Source organism: Salvelinus sp. IW2-2015, linkage group LG33 (genome assembly GCF_002910315.2).
Source record: "Salvelinus sp. IW2-2015 linkage group LG33, ASM291031v2, whole genome shotgun sequence".
Lineage (NCBI taxonomy): Eukaryota > Metazoa > Chordata > Actinopteri > Salmoniformes > Salmonidae > Salvelinus > Salvelinus sp. IW2-2015.
In genome coordinates this window covers 9,251,694-9,262,099 of record NC_036872.1, presented here as the reverse complement: position 1 = coordinate 9,262,099, position 10,406 = coordinate 9,251,694, and positions in this window count along the sequence as shown.

The window sequence follows — 10,406 nt, the reverse complement described above, 5'->3', positions numbered from 1 at the left end:
CTAACCTAAAGTTATTAATGTACCTAGCAAGCTAACGTATCTAGCTAGCACTCCTGTCAGGTAGCTAGCTACAGTATTAATGTACCTAGCAAATTAACGTATCTAGCTAGCACTCCTGTCAGGTAGCTAGCTACAGTTACCCATAGCTGGCTATTTCATAATTGCGAAAATATGTTTATGAATCTAGCAACATTTTATACGCTCCTCGCTATGAGACTAAGCCAATTTGCCAACGCTAAAATAAATGTATATATATATTTTTAGCAAGCTAGCTTCATCATTTTTCAAATCAAATCGAATCAAATTTTATTAGTCACAGATGTTATTGCGAGTGTAGCGAAATGCTTGTGCTTCTAGTTCCGACAGTGCAGCAATATCTAACAAGTAATATCTAACAATTCCACAACAAATACACACAAATCTAACTAAAGGTACGGAATAAGAATATATAAATATATGGATGAGCAATGACAGAGCGGCATAGGCTAAAATGCAATAGATAGTATAGAATACAGTATACAGTATACATATGAGATGAGTAATGCAAGATATGTAAACATTATTAAAGTGGCATTATTAAAGTGACTAGTGTTCCATTTATTAAAGTGGCCAATGATTTTAAGTCTGTATGTAGGCAGCAGCCTCTCTGTGTTTAGGGATGGCTGTTTAACAGTCTGATGGCCATGAGATGGAAGCTGTTTTTCAGTCTCTCGGTCCCAGTTTTGATGCACCTGTACTGACCTGGCCTTCTGGATGGTAGTGGAGTGAACAGGTAGTGGCTTGGGTGGTTGTTGTCCTTGATGATCTTTTTGGCCTTCCTGTGACATCGGGTGCTGCAGGTGTCCTGGAGGGCAGGTAGTTTACCCCCGGTGATGCGTTGTCACGGAGAAGGAGAGCCCACAGTCATTGGTAGGGTGGCACTGTATTATCCTCAAAGCGGGCAAAGAAGGTGTTTAGTTTGTTTGGAAGCAAGATGTCGGTGTCCTTGACGTGACTGGTTTTCCTTTGGTAGTCCGTGAATGTCTGTAGACCCTGCCACATACGTCCCGTTGAATTGCGACTCCACTTTGTCTCCATACTGACATGTTGCTTGTTTGATTGCCTTGCCGAGGGAATGACTGCTGTGTTTGTATTCTGCCATATTCCCGGTCGCCTTGCCATGGTTAAATGCGGTGGTACGCGCTTTCAGTATTGCGCAAATGCTGCCATCTATCCACGGTTTCTGGTTAGGGTAGGATTTAATAGTCACAGTGGGTACAACATCTCCTATACACTTCCTTATAAACTCACTCGCCGAATTAGTGTATACGTCAATATTATTCTCTGAGGCTACCCGGAACATGAAATGTGGTTCTGTTTAAAATGTGTCTATCTGGAATATGTGGAGACAAAACAATAACACCATGCCCTCTGTTTCATGTGCTTTCCAAAGCTGTTCTCTCATATTCATAGTAACTCAGAATGCTGACATGATCTCACGCAGCGAACTCACTCCTGATGGAAAAATGAATGTTTTTGAATGTGAACGTTTTTAATCCAGAGATGGAACAAAAGAATGAGGGGAGAGAGGAGAGGAATAGGGTGTGGAAAGAGTGTAAACAGGAAGGAGGATAAACCTTAAAGAAAGAGAAACAGAAAAAGGTAACTGAGAAAGATCTTTCATTTTCAACCTCCTGTTGTTACTGTTGATTGGAATAGTCACTGGATACATCAAATCAATGTAATCCGTGATTGACTGTAGACCCTGCCACATACCTCTTGTGTCTGAGCTGTTGAATTGCGACTCTACTTTGCCTCTATACTGGCACTTAGCTTGTTTGATTGCCTTGCGGAGGGAATAGCTACACTGTTTGTATTCGGTCATGTTTCCGGTCACCTTGCCCTGGTTAAAAGCATAAGACTGATAAGACCACACAACAGGATTTTACAGTTCAAAAGACTCTTGTAATAACCTCAAATGGGATATATATGGCTATGAAGCTGTATTTTTCCTGTCTGAAACATTGTAAGAATATGGAAAGGACAACGTTCATGCATCAACATTACAACCTTAGTAGGTAACTGTCTGTCAGTCTATCTGTTTGACCCATTGACTCACTGTCTGTCAGTGTGTTTGTGTTAATGAAACTGACTGCGTCTCTTCGGCTGGCCTTAGATAAGTTCCAGACAGACGGGTGTCTCTACGGAGGGGAGTGTTGTGACGCGTGTCCAGAGGGCTTCTTTCACTCCTGGCGGAGGCAGTGTGACGCTTGCTCCGTAGCCCCACTACCTCAGAGACTGTGTATTCTGTGTATTCCGCTGGAGTGTGGCGAAGGTGAAACACCCCACCAAGCACACCAAGCACAGCTCAGTATTTACATTTTTGGGGATTACATCACAGCAACTTTACTCTGCTGTTGTACTCCACTCTATCTTCTGCTCTGTTTATATTTGTCTGTTGGCCTTATTACTCCCAGGAGAGATTGACTGTCTGTGAGACTGAGACAGATAGAATGTTTGAGAGGGAGACATATTGAAAACCACAGAGAAACGGCTATAACAAGTCAATGAGAGAGAGAGAGAGAACAGAGAGAGAGAACAGAGAGAAAGAAAGAACAGAGAGGGGTAGAAAGTGAAGGAGAGAACACACAGGGAGAGAGAGAGAGGGAGAGAGAGAGCACAGAGAGATGGGGAGAAAACTGAAAGAGGTAGAGAAATCTGCAAGGAAAGCGGCTCATTCTTATCATATGTGGCAGACATGTCCAAACTGATCCCCTGCATGGGCCCTGAAACCTGCCACAGCTCACGCCCCATCACTTGCATTTAACACCTTTCCCACTCTGCTCTGCTGTAAAGCCACCCCTATCTCACCTCAGTCTCAGCGTTGGTCATAGATAGCGTTGGTATGTTACTGTGCGCCTGATAGTCCAATGAGTATGTATGACTCCAATATCTACGCTAGCATACTACTTAGTATAAAGCAACGTATTGGACATTTGAGTGGCTGCCGTTGTGCCAGTGTTGATAGATCTATATGTTTTTGATGTATCTATCCTACAGGTGAGGTGGAGAACCCAGAGTATGAGGATTACCTGCCCCGTGAAGAGAGCTGTAAGAAATGTTTGCAGAGTAAGTACACCTTTGCGAGTCTACAGAACTCTACTTTAGACCACCGCTTCAGACTACTATAGACCACAATAGACTGCCTCAAATCCCCCCCAAGACCAAAGACTAACACTTAGAAGTGTTACAATAATACTGATCATCTTAACATCCTTTCAGACCCTCTAAGCCTTCCTGTGGGAACCATTTCCGTTTCCTGCACCCTAGCTGAATACCAGGCCTGCATCTTCGGCCATTTTGGGCGAAGCCCGTCACCACATCAGAAAGCCATTATTCTGTGTTATTCAGTCAGAATTAAGAAAGGCACATGCAAGATGTTATTCATCATGGGGGGAATGTCTTTGTTCACCGCCACCACCACCCCCACCCTCCTCCCCACTTTTGGTAATTATAAACCTCTGAAATAAACGACAAGCCACAGATGAAGACTTAGAGATGATTGTTTCCCGGGGACTTGATTCCACCGGCTAAAATGTCAGAGATGAAGTGAGCAATCAGTGTGTTGATAAAAACCAAGTGCGTATGAACCCCTTTCATAGAGATAGCAGACCCACATGTCTATAGCCCCCTCCCTCTATGCCACATGCAGGTTTTGATTACGTGCGTATCTAAACTGAAACTTCTCCAAACTGTAAGGATGCTAAGAAGGCTGTATCACATCCGGCCGTGATTGGTAATTCCATAGGGCGGCGCACAATTGGCCCAGCGTCGTCCAGGTTTGGCCGGAGTAGGGCGTCATTGTCAACTGACTTGCCTAGTTAAATAAAGGTTAAATGAAATGTAAATATAAATATGAGTAAGATGACGGGGAGTGAAAGAGCCTGTAATTTGTTGAACCAGATATTTCTACTGAGTGTGATTTCTCTCTCGCTCTCGCTCTCGCTCTCCCTCTCTCGCTCTCCCTCTCTCTCTCTCTCTCTCCCCTCTCTCTCTCTCTCTCTCTCTCTCTCTCGTCATATCTCCGTCTTTCTTCTCCTCTTCTCTCTCTCTCTCTCTCTATCTCTATCTCTTCACTTTCTCTCTCTCTCTCTCTCTCTCTCTCTCTCTCTCTCTCTCACTCTCTACAGTTGTCTTGATGTCTTCATCCACTCTCCATACACCTCGTAGAGCATAGCGCACACAGTGCTGTAGTTGTGTTCTGATCCCCAGCTCGCTCTGTAGGGAGTGATAGCACCTGAACCAGGAGTCACATAATGACGGGTCTCTTGTAAACTTCATCTTCCTTGTTCCCCAGGAGGATTGAGTAACCCAACAAAGACTTTGCTTGTACAGCTTGTGCGTGTGAATTTGACTGAATGTGTGTGTGCTTGTAACGTCTATGCCTCAGTTTGTGTGTGTGTTTTGAAAAGCTGTAGAAGTTTTCCTCTTGCCGTGCTCCATTAATCTTGAATGTGAGGCGTTTTCAGAAATGAACAGTAAACATTACACAAAAGAATGGAGATTTCTTGTATTATGGCTATATACCGTGTTTTAACAATGTGCAAATAGTTGAAGTACAAAATATGGGTTCTATTTACAACAGTGTTTCTCCTTCACTGGTTGACAAATCTTGCTGCTGTGATGGAACACTGTGGTATTTCACCTGATATGGGAGTTTATCAAAATTGGATTTGTTTTCAAATTCTTTGTGTGCCTGTGTAATCTGAAGGAAATCACTCTCTCTCTCTGAATAATTGCTCTCCCAGGTAGAGGCTTGTTCCCCCCCTGCAGTGTCGTCTAATGTCGTGTTGGTTTTTGGGTGCTGGGAGGGCTAGCCGCTTAGCTGTGTAGTGCTGCGTTGGGGGAAAGCAGCCCTGTCTCCCAGGAATGCCCTATTGGGCACGGCTGAAGAATGAGCTTTTGTTGCTCCTGTTGTTCCTCCCGGGATGTTTTGGCTGCCGAGAGCTGACGGGATGACAGGAATAGGGTAAGGCGTATCCCGGGCAACTCTCTGATGGTTGGGAGGGGAATTAAGGCCGGAGCGTTTTGGTTAGCGGCTTACTGTTATATACAGGCCTGGTTACTGTAAGTCATGCTCAAGGTTATCATTAAAAGTCTGGGTTAGGGTTAGCAAATATGAGTGTACACCCTCTTCTTGTAAACCAACACCTATTCACACTTTTTAATTGCGACAGTCCTGAGACAGATGAACACACCCAGTGGTCTCTGTTTTTGTGATATCTGTGGGCTGAGCTGGTTGGGATTAGTTTGAATTTGGTGAACTTCGCATGTGGAGAGGATAGTTTGGATTGGATTAGGCTGCATTGGTATGTTCAAATGGATCATAGTCATCCTCCACAGTGGGCAGATAGGTGTAGGAGAGGCGACTGTCTGGTTTTGTGTGATGCTATGCTGCCGCCTGCTGGCATAAAAAGGGAGTGCTTCAAATGAGAGCTCTTGAGTGCATCTCAATAGTGTGCGTGGCTTCCTCTCCTCGTCCCCCTGCCTTCACATTCACTGATGTGATGGAGCGATTTAGAGAAAATTCACAGTGAATATCTTATCCACCATATTGCCTTCACCTAGTGTAGTGTTTTTGGATCAGTGCAGACGATGAAGAGGAGACTGACAGAGGAAGCCACGTGACAAGATTGCGATGCACCCAGTAACTGCCGAGGTGAAGGAGATGAACGATGAAAGTGACTTTTAGATTAATGATTCGATTAATGATGGACACCCCAAGCAAAGCGTCCAGAGGTGGAAAAAGTCCTCAATGTCATACCTGAGTAAAAGTAAAGATACCTTAATATAAAACGACTCAAGTAAAAGTGAAAGTAACCCAGTAAAATACTGCTTGAGTAAAAGTCTAAAAGTTTCTGATGTTAAAATGTACCTAAGTACAGTGGTGGAATAAGTACTACATTTTCATACTTGAGTAAAAGTACAATGTTAAAGTAAATGCTATACATAAAATTCCTTATATTCAGCAAACCAGATGGCACATTTTCCTTTTGTATTACTTTTTTTGACAGCTAGGGGCAACTCCAACACATCATTTACAAAGAAAGCATTTATGTTTAGTGAGTTTACCAGATGTGAAGCAGTATGGATGACCAGGGACGTTCTCTTGATAAGTGTGTGAATTTGACTTTTTTCCTGTCCTGCTAAGCATTCAAATTGTAACTAGTACTTTTGGGTGTCAGGCAAAATGCATGGAGTACAAGTACATCATTTTCTTTAGGAATGTAGTGAAGTAAAAGTTGTCAAAAAAATAAATAGTAAAGTACAGATACCCCAAAAAACTACTAAAGTAGTACTTTAAAGTATTTTTACTTAAGTACCTTACACCACTGAAAGCGTCACCTGTGCAAAGGAGTACTACCAGTAAATAAATTATTGTTGAATCATCTTTGACAGTTACAATGCAGCCTACAGATATATTATGATATGAAAGTGGAGGTTGGGGCCTGATTCCGACACGAGCTGTCCAGATAGGACCTACAGAGTGACTAATACCATGATGTGTGTCAAGTGTGAGGACAGCCACTGTTCCAACTGTGACCAGTCCCAGTACTACTGGTGTTAGCAGGGCTTTTACGTCTCAGGTAGGACCCATCATTCAGTTGATATTTCTACTCTGAATTTTGTCAGTGAATCAGTTGGTAGAAACACACACTTTATGCCATTGGTCATTAAACGAGTGTGTGCGTCTCCAAACGGAGAGTGTGTAGAGCAGTGGAAGGGAGGACTTCTTTGTCGGTGAGGAGAGTCAGGAATGTGCCACTGTGTGTCGGACATGCGGCGGGCCAAACTACGACGACTGTGACTCATGCGAGGATGACTCACTCTGAAGGACGGAGAGTGTGTGAACTACCACTTCGCTTCCTGCCCTGTCAAGCGTTTCCTCGACAGCAAGGCCTCAACTGAACTTCATACTTACCTAACTAATACTTCATATAAGTTCAGGGGTCTGTAACTGGCAGCCCGCGGGCCAAATCCGGCCCAGGCACGAGGCGATTTGATGTGGCCAGCCAAGGTTGTCCAATCATTCCTTATTATTTAACTCATATTCTGCTCAGGTCGGGGTGAATGTGAGCAGGGTCACTCCAGTTGTAAGACATGCACAGGCTCTAGGAAGTATCAGTGAAACACCTGTGACAAGGGTAAGAGTTGAGTGCATGGGATTTAGTGTTCCTGATTGCTATGTCCTCATCGGTCTGCGGCGGGGTGTAATTGCCTGAGTTTGTTTATGTAATTTTCTGCGTTCTCCGACCTGCATTAGTACTTCTTAAGTCATCTTTACGGCAGTTTGATGGAGTGGTTCAAATGTGTATGTGAAGGTGAGGCGTGACAATTTGTTGAGAAAATAATAGACTTCATTGAGCTGCATGTCGTGCGTGGGCTGCCACAGTGTCCAGTGTGTGGTGTGTAAACCCAGGCTGGTCAAACAGGGACGCAACTGTGCTGAGACCTGTGGTGACAGGTCGAAGACACACACAAGAGACACACTCTCACAAACCAGTGGAGTCTGAAGGGCCAATCATCACTTATTAGTTATAGGCAAGTTCTAGCCTGGCTACCAGTATGTTTCTTCTTTTTTTGTGGAATAAGGAGTTGGCAAAAGAGCAGAAACAGACTGCAACCAGGCTAGGCAAGTTCATAGTTTGTGACGAACCATAACAAGTTCTTTACTTATTTCCCTTTTTGTAAGTCACTTCAGCAACAGCAACAACGGTACGTGTGACTTGTGTGACCCATCGTGTAGCGAGTGCAGGGGTAGGGGCAGTGGGGACTGCCTTAACTGCAGTGATGAGGGTACCTCTACCTGAAGCAGTCCGGCCGATGCCTCCAAACATACCTCACAAACTACTTCCCCAACATCCGAGCCAATACCTGCTGGAAGTGCCATCCCACCTGCAAGACTTGCAAAAGTAAAGGCCAATTCAAACTCACACTCAACCTGCATTAGTGTGAGACACAATCTTCTATCTGCTCAGGTCGCAGAGAGCAACTCTACCTTACCTGAGTTACCTGGCTGAATAACAATGTTGACAGCAAAGGGTTATGTCTCGTTGACAGCTTGGACTTTAACGTCACTATGCTGTAGTGATTGTAATATGCGAGGAGCACCATTGACTTCACAAAATGTACCATTAAAAACAGTGCCCCATATTGAATTGCTGTACTACTGACTGAAGTGGAATTGAGTGGAACCTTCTTAGTAAAGATTCAACAGTTGAGTTCCTCCCACCATTCTCTTTTTGCAGATGAGGGAGCCCTGTTCTGTAAGTCGTGCTTCAAGGGCTTCGGGATTTTTGGAGGGATACGTGACTCTCCCTGTCTTGTAGGACTTTACAATTCTTCAGCCAAATGGGTAACTATCACCTCTCTCTCCAGTTCTGTGGGTAAAAATCATGAATTATCTTACTGGGAAGATACAGTGTCCCAGTCTTAGCCTGTGTGTATGTGTGTGTGTTCCCAGGGCTCGGATCCACAGTGTGAGAATTGTGACCCATCCTGTCTGGACTGTAAGGGTGCTGGTCAGTGGAACTGCACTGTGTGCCCCGCCAGCCAGGTCCTAGTAGATGACGGCCGCTGCCTGTCCTGCTGCTGCAACAAGACGCGGCACGACGGCAGTCCCCTCCCCCGGGAGTGCTGTGACTGCTAGGCGTCACACAGAAAGCAAAGTGGGAATGTGAGTGGGTCCAGGGTGTCTGGGATGAATGATGGTGCTGATGTGAGCCATGACCAGCATTTCAAAGCATTTCATGGCTACAGATGTGAGTGCTACGGGGCGATATTCATTTAGACAGGTTACCTTGGCGTTCCTGGGCACAGGGACTATGGCAGTTGGCTTGAAACATAGGCATTACAGACAGGGAGAGGTTGAAAATGTCAGTGAAGACACTTTCCAGCTGATCACCCCATGCTCTGAGTATGTGTCCTGGTAATCCATCTTGCCCCCCAAGGCCTTGTGTATGTTAACCTGTTTAAAGGTCTACATTAGCTGTGGAGAGCGAGATCACCCAGTAGTCCGGAACAGCTGATGCTCTCATGGTTCAGTTATGCCTCGAAGCATAGAATGTATTTAACTCACTGGGCAGCTCACTGCTGGGTTTCCCTTTGTAATCCCTGGTAATTGGCAAGCCTTGCCTCATCTGACCAGCGTCAGAGCCGGCGTAGTAGGATTCTATCTTAGTCCTGTATTGGTGCTTGTATTGATCCTCAATGTTATCAGATGAATCCCAGGACATATTCCCTTCTGTGCAAGCGAAACAGTCCCTATAGCTTAGCATCCGCTTCATCAAACCACTTCTTTATTGAGGGCGTCAGTGGTACTTCGTGTTACGAATTTTTGCTTGTAAGCAGGAATCAGGAGGATAGAGTTATGGTCAGCTTTGCCAAAAGGAGGGCGAGGGAGAGCCTTGTATACGTTTCTGTTAGTGGAGTAAAGGTGATCAAGGGTTTTGTTGCCACTAGTTGCACAGGTGACATTCTGGTAAAAATGAGATAAAACGGATTTCAGTTTCCCTGTATTAAAATTACCGGCAACGAGAAGCACCGCCTCTGGATGTGCATTTCCTTGTTTGCTTACGTCCCTATACAGTTTGTTGAGAGCGGTCTTAGTGCCAGCATGTGTTTGTGGTGTTTAATAGACGGCTACAAAAAATATAGAGGAAAACCCTTAGTAAATAGTATGGTCTGCAACTTGTCATGAGGTATTCTAACTCAGTGCAGTTCCACCTTGACACCGTCAACAAAACATCTATGCTTGTGTCGGCTAGCCCAAATTTGATCGAATCTAACCCTAGGTCTAAGCCAAGCTGTATATTGCATACAATTGTGCTCTAGGCAACATGCTTTATATTTCAAGTTACAACCTTGCAAAATTATCAAAGCACTATACATTCTGTGACGACTACTCCCTGACCCCTAACCTCCCCACTGTGTCGTTCTTTGGGGTGAACTTTGTGTTCCGGGGCAGCTCCGAGGAGCATCCCAAGCACTTCATCATGGCCCCCATGCTCCTGGTGTCAGCCCTGGGTTCCGCTGTCTTCCTGTTCCTCCGCACGTGCTCCAATGCAGCACCGGTTTACCCCAGACTAAGGCCAGTGGCTACAAGAAGCTGGGCACAATCCATTGAGATTTTTGTCAGTCATTAAATGTATATCTCTGAATTTACACATTATTCTGGGTATGGGAAATTTTGTGCACAACCACATTAGTGAGCATTTCCCCTTTGCCAAGATGATCCATCCACCTGACAGGTGTGGCAAATCAAGATTCTGATTAAACAGCAAGCCCTTTTGTGGGGAAAAATTCATTCTGATTGGCTCCCCATTGGGTGGGCCTATGCCCTCCATTGGCTACACATCTGCCCAGTC